Genomic DNA, 17,478 nt, shown 5'->3' on the forward strand with positions numbered 1-17,478 from the left:
GGAAAAAAAAAAAAAAAAAAAAAAAAAACAAACAAACAAACAAATAAACACGCATCCCTGATCTGCCTTCTGGTAAAAAAAAAATTCCACATTTTTGTAGATGGGAGCTTGAAACTTCTACAGTAGGGTTCTCTGATACGCTGAATCTGATGGTGTAATTTTTATAATCGTTAAGATTCTATGACTTTTAGGGGGTGTTTCCCCCTGTTTTCTAAAATAAGGCAAATTTTCCCAGGCTCGTAACTTTTGATGGATAAGACTAAACTTGGTGAAACTTATATATTTGAAATAAGCATGCGATTCTTTTGATGTAGCTACTGATATCAAAATTCCATTTTTTAGCGTTTTGGTTACCAATGAGCCGGGTCGCTCCTTACTACAGTTCGTTACCACGAACTTTTTGATAAATCGTCCTTCACTTTCAAAGTGTCACAAACTTTTTCATCCTTAGCAATATTTTCCTGTATCTTTCTCACAGTCTAGCGTATTCTCAAAATACTCGGTCCATCACTCTTAAACTCTTTTCTTATTACAAATTGTGGCCCTATTCCTATCTTTAACTGGAACAAGTCCAGATTGACTATTACTTCTCAGTTATTCAACTAGCCAGTACGATATTTTACTATTATTCCATCTGATCGCATCTTTCAGATCTTCAGCAATTTTATCTATGGCCTTCACTTTTCACCCCGTTAATTCTCAATTTAGTTGTTTTCTCCACTCTCTTTAGGTTGCTTTTATTTTCATATAAATTTATCCCTTAAAATTATTTTACAAGCTCCACCTACTAAATAAGAACCATTCTTGCTAATATTCCTAACTGTGTTTCTAACTTTAATTCCTAAGACACCATAAGCGACTTCAGAAAACTATTTTGCTAAAATCATTCCATCCATCTACATTGTCAAATTTTAGACTCTCCATTTTTGTATTTAACGGTCCGTGGACATTTTCTCTCAAATTCTCATCCTGGAGTCTAACAACGTCATAGCTTCCCGGAAGGTAGTTACCCTTCCTAAACGTCACCTTCAAATCAAGCCTAGACACTACTAGTTTGTGATCTTTACTTTTACACCAACATAAGCACTCCTATTTATCCCAAAATCTTGCATCAATCCTGCCAGTCTTCGGCTTACAATAACGTAATCAATAAGGCTGGTCGTCTCACCATCATGTGAACACCATATTAGCTTTTGTACCCTTTTATGGCCTATGCTCGCATACAATTTTATGTGTTGGATCTTTTCTGTTGGATATTCACTGGTGTATGACAGAAAAACCTGAAAACAACCAGAAATTTCAAATTATCGTTTTCGATATCAGTGATTACGTTTCAATATTGATATTTGGTCTGATATATCGATATCGAATATAGCCCAATACTAATGCCGGATTTATTTTAATCTTAAAATAATTGCTGCCTTATTAAAAGCACAAGCTGAGTTGCCATCAATGGCAAAATAAATCACCAACTTCTCTTAGAACAAGAGCTAAGAGCTCATATGACACTTGTGACGAGGCAAGAAGAGCTAAGAGCCAAGAGCTCATATGGTATGAGCTCTAACAAAATTCCAAGAATCAATAGATTGATTTAAAAGGAAAATCAGAGGCTTAATGCCGGTCAGGATTTAAAATAAGAGCTCTGAGTCACGATGTCCTTCTAAATATCAAAATTCATTAAAATCCGATCACTCACTCGTAATTTATAAATATCTAATTTTTTCTAATTTTTCCTCTCCCTTTAGCCCCCCAGATGGTCGAATCGGGGAAGACGACTTTATCAAGTTAATTTGTGCACCTCCCTGACACGCCTACCAATTTTCATCGTCCTAGAAGCACCAAACTCGCCAAATCACTGAACCCCTCCCCCCAACTCCCCCAAGGAGAGTGAATCCAGTACGTTTACGTCAATCACGTATCAAGGACATTTGCTTATTCTATCCACCAAGCTTCATCCCGATTCCTCCACTCCAAGTGTTTTCCAAGATTTCCCCCTCCAACACCCCCAATGTCAAAAGATCTGGTCGGGATTTGAAATAAGAGCTCTGAGACATGAATTCCTTCTAAATATCAAATTTCATTAAGATCCGATCACCTATTTGTAAGATAAAAATACCTCAATTTTCACGTTTTCCAAGAATTCCTGTTTCACCCTCCAACTCCCCCCAATGTCACAGGATCTGGTTGGAATTTAAAATTAGAGCTTTAAAGCACAAGATCCTTCTAAATATCAAATTTCATTAAGATCTGCTCACCCTTTCGTAAGTTACAAATACCTCATTTTTCCAAATTACCCCCCCCCCCCCAACTCCACCAAAGTGAGCAGATCCGGTCCGGTTATGTCAGTCACGTATCTTAGACAGGTTTCTATTCTTCCCATCCAGTTTCATCCTGATCTCTCCGCTTTAAGTATTTTTTAAGATTTCCGCCCCCCCAACTGCCCCCCCCCCCCCAATGACGCTGGATCCGGTTGAGATTTAAAATAAAAGATCTGAGTTACGAGGTCCTTCTAAATATGAATTTTCATGAAGATCCGATCACTCCTTCGTAAGTTAAAAATACGTCATTTTGTCTAATTTTTCAGAATTACCCCCCCCCCCCCCCCCAATAAAGCAGATCGGTTCCAATTATGTAAATCACTTATATAAGACTTCTGCTTATTTTTCCCACCAAGTTTCATCCAGATCCCTCCAATCTAAGCGTTTTCCATGATTTTACGTTCCTCCACCCCAAACTCCCCCCAATGTCACCAGATCTGGTCGGGATTTAAAAGTTGAGACATGATATCCTTCTAAATAGTAAATTTCATTGAGATCCGATCACCCGTTTGTAAGTTAAAAATACCTCATTTTTGCTAGTTTTCAGGATTACCCCCCCCCCAACTACCCCAAAGAGAGCGGATCCGTTCCGGTTATATCAATCATGTATCTAGGACTTGTGCTTATTTTTCCCACCAAGCTTCATCCCGATCCCTCTACTCTAAGTGTTTTCCAAGATTTTAGGTTTCCCCCTCCCAAATCCCGCCCCCAATGTCACCAGATCCGGTCGGGATTTAAAATAACAGCTCTGAGACACTATATCCTTCCAAACATCAAATTTCATTAAGATACTTCATTTTTTCTATTTTTCCGAATTAACGGGCCCCCCACTCCACCCTCCACAGATGGTCAATTCGAGAAAACGTAATTTCAAATAGTTGAAATTACTAAAAATACGTTAGCGTAAAGAGTGAGGTATAACGAGGAGGTAAGCCCCTCTTAACCGTAATGATTTTTGTTCGTTTTAAGTTTTAACGCTGCTCCTTACTTTCAGTAGAAAAAACTTTTCACATTTTTTTCCCTTGTTTTTTCAAAAAATGCTAGAAAATCGTGTGCCCCCGTCATTGAAATTCTCTTCTCCCATGAGAAGTTTCTCCATGGAAATATCCTCCCACGTAACCCCCCCTCCCCCTCAACTCTCCCCCTAAAACAAAAAATCCCCCTGAAAACGTCTGTTCACTTCCCAGTAATCATTACTAAATGTAAACACAGGTCAAAGTTTGTAACTTGCAGCCCCTCCCACGGGGACTGCAGGGGAGTAAGTCGTCCCTAAAGACAGAGTTATTAGGTTTTTCGACTATGGTGAATAAAATGTATATCTCAGAATTTTGATCCGGTGACTTTTGGAAAAAAATGAGCGTGGGAGGGGGCCTAGATGCCCTCCAATGTTTTGGTCACTGAAAAAGAGCACTAGAGCTTTCAATTTCCGTTAGAATGAGCTCTTTCACGACATTCTAGGACCATTCAGTCGATACGATCACCCCTGGGAAAAAAAACCCAAAAAAAAACAAACAAAAAAACAAATAAACACACATCCGTGATCTGTCTTCTGGCAAAACATGGAGCTTGAAACTTATACAATAAGGTTCTCTGATACGCTGAATCTGATGGTGTGATTTTCGTTAAGATTTTATGACTTTTAGGGGGTATTTCCCTCTATTTTCTAAAATGAGGCAAATTTTCTCAGGCTCGTTACTTTGATAGGTATAACTGATCTTGATGAAACTTATATATTTAAAATCAGCATTAAAATGCGATTCTTTTGATGTAATTATTGGTATCAAAATTCCATTTTTAAAAGTTTCGGTTACTATTGAGCTGGGTCGATCCTTACTACAGTTCGTTGCCACGAACTGTTTGATGACGACGAATACCGGAGACTGCAAATTTGTTGTTTTTTGCTACGGCAAAAAACACGATCGTCAGATTGTATTAGTCGCTAATCTCCTTAGTTTTAATGATAATGAGAAGGAAGCATCAACAGAGAAAATTAAGGGTGTAAATAATGCGTTTGACGAGCTAAAAAAATCATCCTGATGTTTACCGGCAGTTTCTAAAGAAAGGGCAATATTCGGTAACGGATAGCCGGCTTTCGAATCCCACCGCTAATCTCCGTAGCCTAGTGGCCACTACAGAGAATGAACTTGCGGCTACAAAGCGAAATTGAGCTGAAGAAATCAAGAAAAAAAATGATGGAAAGCTTAAAGATTTGACATCCCAAACTGCAGCTAATATTCATGCTAAATTTCAGGTTGAAACGATGGTTTCTGGAATTTATGTGGCAGTACACATTGAGTTTCAGCCCAAATTTGAATTAATCGAAAGACATCTGAAAACCTGCATGCATATGATTGAATTACTACAAAACCGTATCAGCTTAATCAGCTTGATTGATTAATCAGCTTGAGCTGAAACTAGATGCAATAGATCAGGAAAGGAGAAATGACTCCCTGCTATTCAACGGTGTCAAACAGATTTCTTCACAAAGTGCTGGGGATGCTATAAAACACGTATTATTTGTAAAAATGGGTCTAATTAATATTGCGGTTTCAAACATAGTTAGTGTCAAGTGATTTAATGTTGGTTCAAATATTGCTCAAAGACCAGATAAAGTTGCCCCTGTCCTCGTTCAGTTTAAATCAAAAGAAATATCCGGCCATGTATTTCAAGCAAAGAAGCAGCTTATTGGCTCGAGATTGTTTGTTGCCGAGAATCTTACTAAACGAAAGCGTGATCTTCTGAACACTTCAAAAGATAAGTTTGGAATTCGCAGTGTGGGGTCCGATCAGGGCCGTATTTTTGTGCGGGAAACCGATACTGCTCCGATTAGGCGGATCTGGTCTATTGACGACCTTATATACTGTTTTTGATTTATGCGTTTTAAATTGTTTTTCTTCCATTCTTCTTTATTTCTTTTCTATTATTCTTTTTTAATTATATTCTTTTTCGCATTTTTTACACATATTTATATTTAATCTAATATTTAGATTTATTATTATCATTTTTTATCCCCATAATTTTTCTTTTTTCCCTGTTTACTCTTCTTCTTCTGTTTTTTTTCTGTTTATAACGAAGTCTTACTTTTTTGTTCTTTTTGTGTGAAAAATGGTAACGTCTGATCAAGATCGTTGTAGTCTTCAGGATTATTTATCGAGAGGTATTGCTGGTGATGATGGTATAACGAGTGTTGAGCAAAAGCCTATGAGGGAGAGTGATTCCATTCGGCTATCGTATAATCAAGATATAAATGAAAGGAGTCTGCGACTGTGTTCTTGGAATGTCTACGTAACTACGAGTTACCAAAATATTTTAGAATTAATTGATCAATTTTCTTCTTCTTTTGATATTATAGGATTATGTGAAACATTTCTTAGTTCAAACCAGTCGCTCTCTCTGTATTCATTTCCAGGTTATGATCTTCGTATCAAGAACCAAGTATTGATGGGTCGTGGCGTTGTTGGTTTCCTTGTAAAGAATGGGTTGAATTATCAGGAAAGGGATGATCTTAGTATATGGATGGAAGGTAGGGTTGAAGTTTTTTCAATTGAAATTGAATTTGATGGAAACAAGAATATAATTAGTATGGTGTATAAGCCGCCCAGTGCTCACTTGGATGATTTCGTGGGAGGAATGAGTCAGCTGATATCGAAAGTACCGTCTGGAGCAAGTCATACTGTTATGGGTGATTTTAACTTTAAACTGTTGGATTTATCTATTCACAATGTTGATTTCTTAAATTTTATGATATTGAATGATCTATACCCGCTTGTGAGTGTACCTACGAGAATTACTGGACAGAGTTCGACCCTTATTGATAACATTTTCGTTTGTTCTGCTGATTTGAAGCTTTGTTATGCTGATGTTGTGACTTTTCCTGGTTCTGACAATCTTCCTTTGGTTGGTGTTTTGAAGTTGCAGTTAGGTAGACCCAATAAAAAGAAAATAAAGGCAAGGTTGATGAAAAAAGAGAATCTTCAGAAGTTTATGGGGGAAGTTAGTGTCATCGATTGGACACCAATTTTTTTTACACCATTTACACCATTTTTGGACACCATTTATTTTCTGAAGAAGAATCCCCTACGAGAGCACTTGATAATCTAATGACTATTGTTTTACCTATTTATGATGCTGCATGTCCCATTAAGGTAATGAAAGTGAAGAAACAAGAACCCCGTAAGGCATGGATAACAAGTGAAATACTGGAAGAGAGAAAGCGAAGGATTGAGCTTTATCACGCATATCTAGATGATAAAAGTGATGCTTTGTTTAAATTGTTTAAAAAGCAACGCAATTTAGTGAACAAATTACGTCGCAAAGCTATGGCTGAATATTATGATATAAAGTTTTCAAATAGTACAGGAAATATGAAAGAAACCAGGAAACTGATTAAAGAAGTGACTGGGGGGAACGTTGATACTGGGGGGGATGAAGTACCACTTGAGGGCTTCGCCCGTGAAGATAAGAGTGGAATTGTAAATAAGTTTATTAGTTTTTTCTCTAATATTGGTTTTGAAGTGCAATATAGTGTAAAAATTAGATGTCAACAGGTTCAAGAACATATCATATGTGATAATAGAGGTGAGAGCTTTTGATTAGTGTTTGATCCCTGTACACGTGATGAACTACTTAAAATAGTTAAATCTCTTAAATCAAATTCTGCTGGAGTAGACGGTTTATCTCTTCCAGCACTTAAAGCAATAATGCATTATATACTACCGTGCCTACTCATCATCCTTAATCTGTCACTTGAAAAGGGCAGTTTTCCTGATCAGCTAAAAGTTGCGAAAGTGATACCACTTCATAAAGGTGGCCCTAAAAAGGAAATTGAGAATTGGAGACCGATTTCTATTCTTCCACTGTTTTCTAAACTACTAGAAAAAGTGGTTCATAATCGTCTATATGGCTTCCTACAGGCTAATAGTTTACTGAGTGAGACCCAATTCGGATTTCACAAAGGGCACTCGACGACGAATGCTCTGCAACATCTTATGGAACATTGAATAGTGGTATGGACAGAAGTGAAACACCATTGTCTATATTTATTGATATTCGCAAAGCATTCGATACAGTTGATTTTCAAACGCTACTAAGTCGGATGGAGTCGTTAGGTGTCCGCGGAAAGCGCTTGAAATGGTTTGAAAGCTATCTCACAGGAAGATCTCTCAAAGTAGTCTTGAGTGATGTGAACTCAGCAGCATTTCCAGTGGTGTCTGGAGTACCACAATGTTCAGTGTTGGGTCCGCTTCTTTACCTTATCTATGTTGATCTCATGCATTTTTACCTGAAAGATGTGTGTCTCTCCTTGTTTGCTGATGATACCGTTTCAACTGTGTTTGCCTCATCTGTGGAGGAGCTGGTGAGAAAAGCCAATCTTGCACTGCAAAGGCTAGAGGTCTTTACCTCATTAAGTCTACTGTGCGTAAATGTGCGCAAGACATTTTTAATGACGCTCTTCAGAGCTGGTATACCGCTAGATGTGCATGGACTTGTAACTTTATGTGGTAAACCAATTCAGCAAGTTGATTATCTCCGCTATCTTGGTTTTTATCTGGATTACCACCAGTCCCGGAGATGCCACAGTGACGCTATTTCATCAAAAATCGCCCATTGGGGTTGGCATCCTTCGGCGTCTGCACCACTTTCTCCCACAGAGGATACATCTAACTATATATTATTCATTGGTTTATCCAATGAAGGTATATATATGGTTGTCCAATGGTTATCCAATAGGAGGCAGTACGGCTGCCTCCTATTGGAGTAACAACTTCGTATCCAACTATAGAAGAGTGCAAATTCTACAAAATAAAGCTGTTAGAACAATAGGTAGATATCTCCAGGATGTGCATGACACCTGTGCTTGCTTTACGTCACTGAAGCTCCTTAATGTCGGTTAGATAAGAGATTACCAGGCTGCTGTGTTTGTGTTTCAGTGTATGAATGGCCTAGCCCCGGATGTCTTTTACCAAACAAATAGTTTTTACCGAACAAATAGTGATCTACATAATTATGGAACAAGGCATAGTAGTGATATAGTTGTGGATTTACGCCATGGTACCCGGTCTTCATTCTCAATGAAACACATGGGTCCAAGTGTATGGAATGAACTACCAATGAGCATTAGGGCGGTGGAACACGTACCTCAGTTTAAAAAGAAATTAAAAGATTATTTTTTGGGGGACAAATGTTGAATTTTATTTTGGGTGGCAGGGTGATTAGGGGAGGAAGGGTGGGCTCGGGAGGTAAGGGTGTGGCTAGGAAGGTAAGAGTGGGCTAGGGGAATAAGGTGGGGTTGGGAGGAATGAAAGGGGAGAGGGAGAGTATGTGTATTAATGAGTAAGAGAGATTTAATTTGTTATTATAGGTAAGTAGATATGTGGACTTTCGCGCGAATACAAACCCTCATAGATTTTCCCCAGCGCGAAAGTGTTGTATTTTATTTATTCATTTGTGAATGTTGAAATAAAAAACTTGAACTTGAACTTGTTAAATATCTTGAGGTGGAAGAAAAAAAGAATTGCTATGCCCAGGTCCTCTAATAGATTTTAGAACCGCTTGTGCAGTCGGGGTCGCATTGTATGCGCATGCAGTTGATTCAAAATGAGATGTATTATCGGATTTGGGATGATTTCAAGGTGGTTTCCTCCTACAAACTTGAGAATTACAGCGTATAACTCGCCCAGTATAGATGACAGGGTGCAATATATTAAAAAAGAGGAAGAACAAACAACTGTTTTCTGTTTTTCAAAAAAGCAAAACAGAAAGTAGAAATAAGAACTTGTTTTTGACGGACCTGTTTCTGTTTCTGTTCTTTTTCTTTTTTTTTCATCTGTTTTTTTTTCTGTTTCAGTTTTTCTGAAAAACAGAAATAGTGCCTATGGTTACTCTGTACTGCAGGCAACATTACATCGTTGCCTTTGATTTAGGGGGATTTCATGTTATTCTTATAGATGATTAAAAACAAATTTTATTTTTTAATTAAAGTAAAGAGGAAAGCTATGTCAGGAGCAGAGCTAAAAAAAACAAAAAAACTAACAGAAATTACAATGAACAATGAACTAAAAGTTAAGAGAAACAGATATTAGATTTAATAAGAAATGAAACAAATAATGAGCTTATAACGTACCAAAAATAAAACTAATATTCAATTCAAGCAGATTATATTACCATTTTTCGTCCCATTTCTCCATTTACTGACCCACTGATCTTCCGGGCCCAACAACAAAAGGATGGCACGGAAGCAGTATTCTCAGTCCCCAGTTTTTTGTGGGGCGGGGGTTACGTGCGAGGATGTTTCCATGGAGGAATTAACTATAAACTAACTCTAAGCTCTAATTTCTATACTAAAGTTTAGAAATTAAGTAAAAAATTTAAGTTTTTTTAAACAGCAAATAAGGAGCGACATTAAAGCTTAAAACGAACAGAAATTATTCCGTATATGAAAGAGGTTTTCCTCTCCTCAACGCCTCGCTCTTTACGCTAAAGTTTCTATTTATTTTTTTAAAGTAGAGTTGTGACAAAGAGTCAAACTTTAGCGTAAAGAGCGGGACGTTGAGGAGGGGACAGCCCCTTTCATATACCTAATAATTATCAGAAATAATGAATCTGAAATAATGAATATGAGGGGTTTCTCCCCTTTTCAGTTTCTCATTCTTTAAGCTAATGTTTGACTTGTTGTTCCAATTATTTAAGAATGACTCCTGGCACACAAGGGTCTTTTAATTAGGATAATAATCTCTTTACAAATTCACAAACACTTTAGCGTAAATTGTGAGGTAGCGAGGAGGGGGCAACCCACTCATATACGTAATAACAATCAAAAGAAAATTCCAAGAGAAACTTTGGTTTCGGGTATAAAACGACCTATACTGGGTCCAGGAGGAAAAGAATGGTCATTGGGAGGGGGCATTTTTCCGTGGAACTGGGGCTGGGTTTCCCAGAATTAAAAACAAACATCAGAAACTTTTTTTTTGTAAAGCTTAAAGTAAAAAGGATCATGTAAACTTAAAACAAACATAAATCATTACGTAAATACAGAAAATAATACCTTCATCAACATCACGCTCTTTACACTAATATTTGAATTTTATCCCAATTCATTAATAACAACTCCCAAAACACAAGGGTCAATTAATTAAAACATTGAAAAGTTCTTCTTAAGTACTAAATAGCAATTCATTATGAAGAGTGAGGTGTTTAGAGGTGTTTTAGAGGCGTTAAGAGAGTAATGTGTTGAGGAGAGGGAGACAACACCCTACACATACCAGAATAGACTAAAGTTATGGAACTTGCCCCTATTTATTACACATAGTATTTGTTATTGAAATGGCTATAGACTTCATAGTTTAAATTAGACCACTCAACATCAAACAGTTCGTGGTAACGAACTGTAGTAAGGAGAAACCCGGTGCAATAGTAAGTGAAACTCTAAAAAACGGAATTCTGATACCAATAGTCTCATCAAAAGAATCGTATTTTTATGCTGATTTTAAATATATAAGGTTCATCAAGTTTAATCTTACTCATCAAAAGTTAAGAGCCTGAGAAAATTTCCCTTATTTTAGAAAATAGGGGATAATACCACCTAAAGTCCACATAATCTTAACGAAAATCACACCATCAAATTCAGCGTATCAGAGAACCCTATTGTAGAAGTTTCAAGCTCCTATATATAAAAATGTGGAATTTACATTTTTTGCCAGAAGACAGATCACAGATGCGTGTTTATTTGTGTTTTATTTGTTTGTTTTTTCCGGGGGTGATCGCGTCGAACAAATAGTCCTAGAATATCGAAAAGGGGTTCATTCGAACGGAAAGAAAAATTTCTAGTGCCCTTTCACGTGAAAAAAAATTGGAGGGCACCTAGGCCTCCTCCCACACTCATTGCTTTCCCAAATTAACAGGATCAAAATTTTGAGATAGCCATTTTGTTCATCATAGTCGAAAAACCTAACAACTATGTTTTTGGGGGCGACTTAATCCCTTACTGTCCCCGGAGAGGGGGCTGCAAATCACAAACTTTGATCATTGTTTACATATAGTAATAGTTATTGAGAAGTGTACAGACGTTTTCAGGGGGACTTTTTTGCGTTGGTGGAAGGGGGGCGGGTGGAGGGGGTTACATGGGAGGATCTTTCTATGGAGGAATTTATCATGAGGGAAGAGAATTTCCATGAAGGGGGCGAAGGATTTTCTACCATTATTTAAAAAAAACAATGAGAAAATAAATAAATAAAAAATGTTTTTTCAACTGCAAATAAGAAGTAGCATTAAAACTTAAAATGAAAATAAATTAATGCATATATAAGGGTTTTTGTCTCCTCCTCAATACCTCACTCTTTACGCTAAAGTATTTTCAGTAATTTCAACTATTTATTCTACGGCCTTTGTGATTCAGGGGTCATTCTTAAAGAATTATGACCAAATTCAAGCTTTAGTGTAAAGAGCGAAGTATTGACGATGGGGTGAGCCCCCTCACATACGTAGTAAGAATATACAAATATAGAAGTTCGTTACGTAATTTAATTCGTAAGTTACGTAAATTTATTATTAATAAAAACGTTCGTAAAAAAATAAAAAGTTTTAGTTACTTTTTTACATAATCAAAAATTGGAGGGCAACTAGGCCTCCCCCTTTTTTTTTATCAAAATCGTCCTATCAAAACCAAGAGAAAGCAATTTAGCCAAAAAAGATTAATGTGCAAATTTGGTTTTAATTATTCTTCTGCGGTGAGCCATAATCAAAACGTGCATTAATTCAAAAACGTTCAGAAATTAAACAAAAAAACTGTTTTTTTTCAACTGAAAGTAAGGAGCGACATTAAAACTTAAACATAAGCTCTGTTTTCATAATACATGAAAACCGAGCTTTTGAAAGTGCGATATTGAAATTGCATTTTGATTTGTTCAACACCCCCTCACCATGTCCTCAAAGTTTTAACTTAGTGCTCTAACTAGCTGACATGCATTAAAGGATAGAGATCGAAATCATAATGCTGCTTGACTTAGTGACAATTCATTTTGTATTACCACCATGTAAAATGAAATTGAAATCATTTTGAATATGCAGAAAGAATGCCGTGATACTGACTGCCGGAGATCCAAGTAGCTTCCTTGCAACACAATTTTCATTTATTTTATTATCCAGGGGTTTGGAAAACTAACTTAGACCTAGGCTTATAGTTGTATTAAATAAAAAAACAAGTTTTTTTAAATGAAAGTAAGGAGCGACATTAAAACTTCAAAACGAACAGAAATTACTCCGTATATGAAAGTGGCCTTTCCTCCTCAACGCCCAGCTCTTTACGCTAAAATTTGGCTCTTTCTCTTTACTCTACTTCTTAAAACAGTAAAACACTTTAGCGTAAAGAGCTGGGTGTTGAGGAGGAAAAGCCCCTTTCATATAGGGAGTAATTTCTGTTCGTTTTAAGTTTTAATGTCGCTCCTTACTTTCATTTCAAAAAACTTGTTTTTTTATTTAATTTTTGGACGTTTTTTAATTAATGCATGTTTTGATCTTGGCTCTCCGCACATAAATAATCAAAACGAAATTTGCATATTAATTATTTTTGGCTAAATGGCTTTCTCATAGTTTTAATCGGAAGATTTTGAGAAAAAAGGAGAGAGGGAGGAAGCCTAGTTGCCATCCAATTTTTTTACTACTTAAAAGGGCAACTAGAACTTTAATTTTTTTACGAACATTTCCATTAGTAAAAAATAGACGTAATTTACGAATTAACTTACGTAACGAACTTCTTTATTCGTATGTTTTTATTGCGTATATGAGGGAGTTCACCCCTCGTCGATACCTCGCTCTTTACACTAAAGCTTAAATTCTGTCCCAATTCCTTAAGAATGACCCTTGAATCACAAAGGCCGTAGAACAAATAGTTGAAATTACTAAAAATACTTTAGCGTAAAGAGCGAGGTATTACGATGAGGTAAACCCCTCATATGCCCAATAATTTTTTCTATTTTTATTTTTCCATGGAAAGATCCTCCCGCGTAACCCCCTTCCCCCCAACTCAACTCTCCCTCCCAAACCAAAAAATCCCCCTGAAAACGTCCGTATACTTCCCAGTAACCATTACTACATGTAAACACAGGTCAAAGTTTGTTGGATCTTTGTTGGATCTGGATGGCATTCAGTTGAAAAAAACAGTTTTTTTGTTTAATTTCTGAACGTTTTCGAATTAATGCACGTTTTGATTTTGGCTCACCGCAGAAGAATAATTAAAACCAAATTTGCACATTAATCTTTTTTGGCTAAATTGCTTTCTCATGGTTTTGATAGGACGATTTTGATAAAAAAAGGGGGAGGCCTAGTTGCCCTCCAATTTTTGATTATGTAAAAAGGTAACTAAAACTTTTTTATTTTTTTACGAACGTTTTTATTAGTAATAAATTTACATAACTTACGAATTAACTTACGTAACGAACTTCTATATTTGTATATTCTTATTACGTATGTGAGGGGGCTCACCCCATCGTCAATACTTCGCTCTTTACACTAAAGCTTGAATGGTGTCATAATTCTTTAAGAATGACCCCTGAATCACAAAGGCCGTAGAATAAATAGTTGAAATTACTGAAAATACTTTAGCGTAAAGAGTGAGGTATTGAGGAGGAGACAAAAACCCTTACATATGTATTAATTTATTTTCATTTTAAATTTTAATGCTGCTTCTTATTTGCAGTTGGAAAAACATTTTTTATTTATTTATTTTCTCCTTTTTTTTAATAATGGTAGAAAATCCTGCGCCGCCTTCATGGAAATTCTCTTCCCTCATGATAAATTCCTCCATAGAAAGATCAAAAGCCTGTAGTACTAAAATTTCTTTCCGATTTCAGGGGCGCTACTTGTAGCCAACGGTAACGACGAATATCTTCCTCTTGCTGAACCACTGATTTTTTTTTTGGACCCATGCCTGGTTTTATCATGCTTCGTGTAAATCTTTCGAATCAAACCTGACAAAAAGGAGGTTCGTGCCTCTTCCCACAAGGCCTTTTCAAACTCCTTATTAGTTCATCCAAGACTAAACAAAATGTGGCATGAAAGTTCTACATTCAATGTAGTACGTACAGCACATGATGAAATAGTGCCACACTTAGCAATTTTGTGCCACAAGTGGCTAGCATAGCCCCATCTGACACCTCTAAAATGAAGATATGACCTAGATGAAAACAGTCATCAAAAAAGTGAAGATAGTTATGCTGAATTATGGCGGTCAGGGTATCAATCTTCAATTTATTCAACATTTCAAAAACTATACTACTTTACTAAAATGAAAGATAAAATTATGAGCAAATGCGAACTTAATTTAAAACTTACTATCTAAGAAAGTTACGGCAAATATTAATCGCAGTAAAAACAATTTTGAGAATCAATTATCCACATTTTAAAAATAGGTTAGGTCATGTTGCATTGTGTAAAAGGTTCTTTTATTTGAAGATTTAACAAAGCATTTATAAAACTCCACATTAAGAGGGGGTTTTGTAAGTTATTGCTTTAAAACTGCACTTATTAAAGGTTTCCAACTACGTCTTTTAGATAAACCAAGGCAATTGTGAGAACAACAGATGATAAAATGTTCCTTTATTAAGTAGATATGTAAAAAGCCGTCAGAGTAATTTGAAAAATCTCAAAATTATGTGAAAGAAACGGGTAGAAAGACGTCAAGAAGGGCGATTTGACTGACTTTACTTCAGTCTTTTAGTCGCAGTATAAATACTAGACCTACGTTGCCTGAGCAACGTGAAGTGTTGCGGCAACCTCTGTCCGGCTTCGCCGAATAAAGTGTTGCGAGAGCAACAATTCGGTTTTGTTTCTTTGCTATCGGTTAAACGCTGAAGTTGTCAGTCTATCAAAGCCTTTAAAACGTTATGTTCAAAGAAGAACGCGATCAGTAATCACATGATCTATTCCTCAGCGTTGAAAAAACAACAATAACAAAAGAATATTCAAAGAAGGGACTAAATTGACTTTGCAGCCAGTTGAACTTTATTTTTTTCAATCGTAGACATCGTGACGGATGAAGGCTTAGAACAATATCTTATATAATCAGTTGGTATTATAATGCTGTCTGTAACTTTTCAAGATCAAAATACCATAAATGACACTGTTAATTATGAAGAAACTACTATGACATATTTTTTATCGGCTCATCACGAACTATCGATAATACCGAAAGAAGGGACTAAATTGACTTTGCAGCCAGATGAACGTTATCCTTATCAATCGTAGAAATCGTGACGGATGAAAACTTGAAACAGTATCTTATATGATCTAGATGGTATTATAAAGCTATCCGTAACTTTTCAGGATCAAAATACCATAGATGACACTCTATTAATTATTACGAAACTGCCTCGTTGTTTTACGTTATCGTTCGCACCCGTTGCGTAAACACTTAATTCTAGGCTACAGTGAGTATGAGTAGGCTACACCAACCAGCAACAGTTACAAACCCCTCTTCACTGAAGATGATTGTAGCCTAACAGACGATTATCACTTACAAGTCCCCTACATGTCTTACCAGTGGAACCAACTCGGTCTTACATCAAATACACTGGAAACAAATAATAGGTACACCAAATAGCAAAATTTGCAAACCCATCATTGCCAAAGATGATGAAGATGAAGCTGCCGAAGATGAGCTAACAGCCGACCTTTCCTTACAAGTCCCCTACATGTCTCACAATTGGTATCGGCCTATTTTTGGTTTCAGTGTGTACCTTACTACTGAAGTTGTCAACCCCTTGAAATTCTCATGAAGGATTAATTTTTTTTATGTATATTTTTGTACCAAAAAATGAATGACATATACTTTGGTCAGCTCATCACGAGCATAATACCAAAAGAAGGGACTAAATTGACTTTGCAGCCAGTTGAACTTTATCCTTTTCAATTGTAGACATCGTGACGGGTCAAGACTTGGAACAATATCTTATATAATCTAGGTGGTATTATAAATCTATCCGTAACTTTTCAGGATCAAAATAGCATAGATGAAACTCTATTAATTATTAGGAAACTGCCTCATTGTTTCACGTTATCGTTTGTACCCGTTGCGTAAACACATAATTCTATGTTTTAGTGAGTATGTGTACACCAACTAGAAAAAGTTACAAACCCCTCAGTGCTTTCATTGTTTTACGTTATTGTTTGTACCCGTTGCATAAACACTTAATTCTAGGTTACAGTGAGTATGGGTAGGCTACACCATCTAGCAAAAGTTACAAACCCATATTCACTGAAGATGATTGTAGCCTAACAGACGACTATTACTTACAAGTCCCCTGCATGTCTTACCACTGGAACCAAATTGGTCTTACCATCAAATACACCGGAAACAAATAATAGGTACACCAACTAGCCAAAGTTGCAAAACCCTTATTGCCGAAGATGATTATGGTCTAACAGTCGACTGTTGCTTACACATCCTCTACTTGTCTCACAATTGGTATCGCCCTATTTTTGGTTTCAGTGTGTACCCTACTGCTGAAGTTGTCAACCCCTTGAAACTTTCAAACTAGTATATCTCATGAAGGAATTTTTGTACCAAAAATTGGATGACATATGCTTCGATCAGCTCATCAAGAGCTATCGATTGCCGTCGAAAAAAATTCTATCTGTCTTAGTTCAAAAGTTGATTTTTTCTGCCGTAGGCCAACTTTTTAACGTCACCACTTAGAAAGGAGCAAAGGATAAGCTCCAATTTCTTTAGCAATGACAGAACTTTTAAAGTTTAATAGGTACATCTGATAACATTTCTCTACCTCAATCCCAAGTCCGAAAAAACAAATGATAAACCCAGCCGAAATCACGGCAGCACTTTCGGACCCGTGGGAAAATACCGCTTTTGTGCTTCTGTAAATTTTTCTATTTATAACTCAAAGAAGATATATTGGCTGTGGGGCCGGGTAACTGTCGCATATATTTAACACTTATAGATTTTAGTCCATCTTCAATTTGAAAGTGGTGCCTGCCTGCTTGCCTGCTAGAAAGGAGCTTTCCACTCGAAAGCAGAAACATGGTTTGATGAAACGAAAGCTTGGCTGCACAACTTCAGATACTTCTCTCTGACATAAGCTATATAAATCCACTTCACTTCGCACACCATAGGCTCTGGCTCGTGGACAAGCAAAAACCATTCTTTTTGGCC

This window comes from Artemia franciscana, chromosome 12 (genome assembly GCF_032884065.1).
Source record: "Artemia franciscana chromosome 12, ASM3288406v1, whole genome shotgun sequence".
In the NCBI taxonomy this organism is placed as follows: Eukaryota; Metazoa; Arthropoda; class Branchiopoda; order Anostraca; family Artemiidae; genus Artemia; species Artemia franciscana.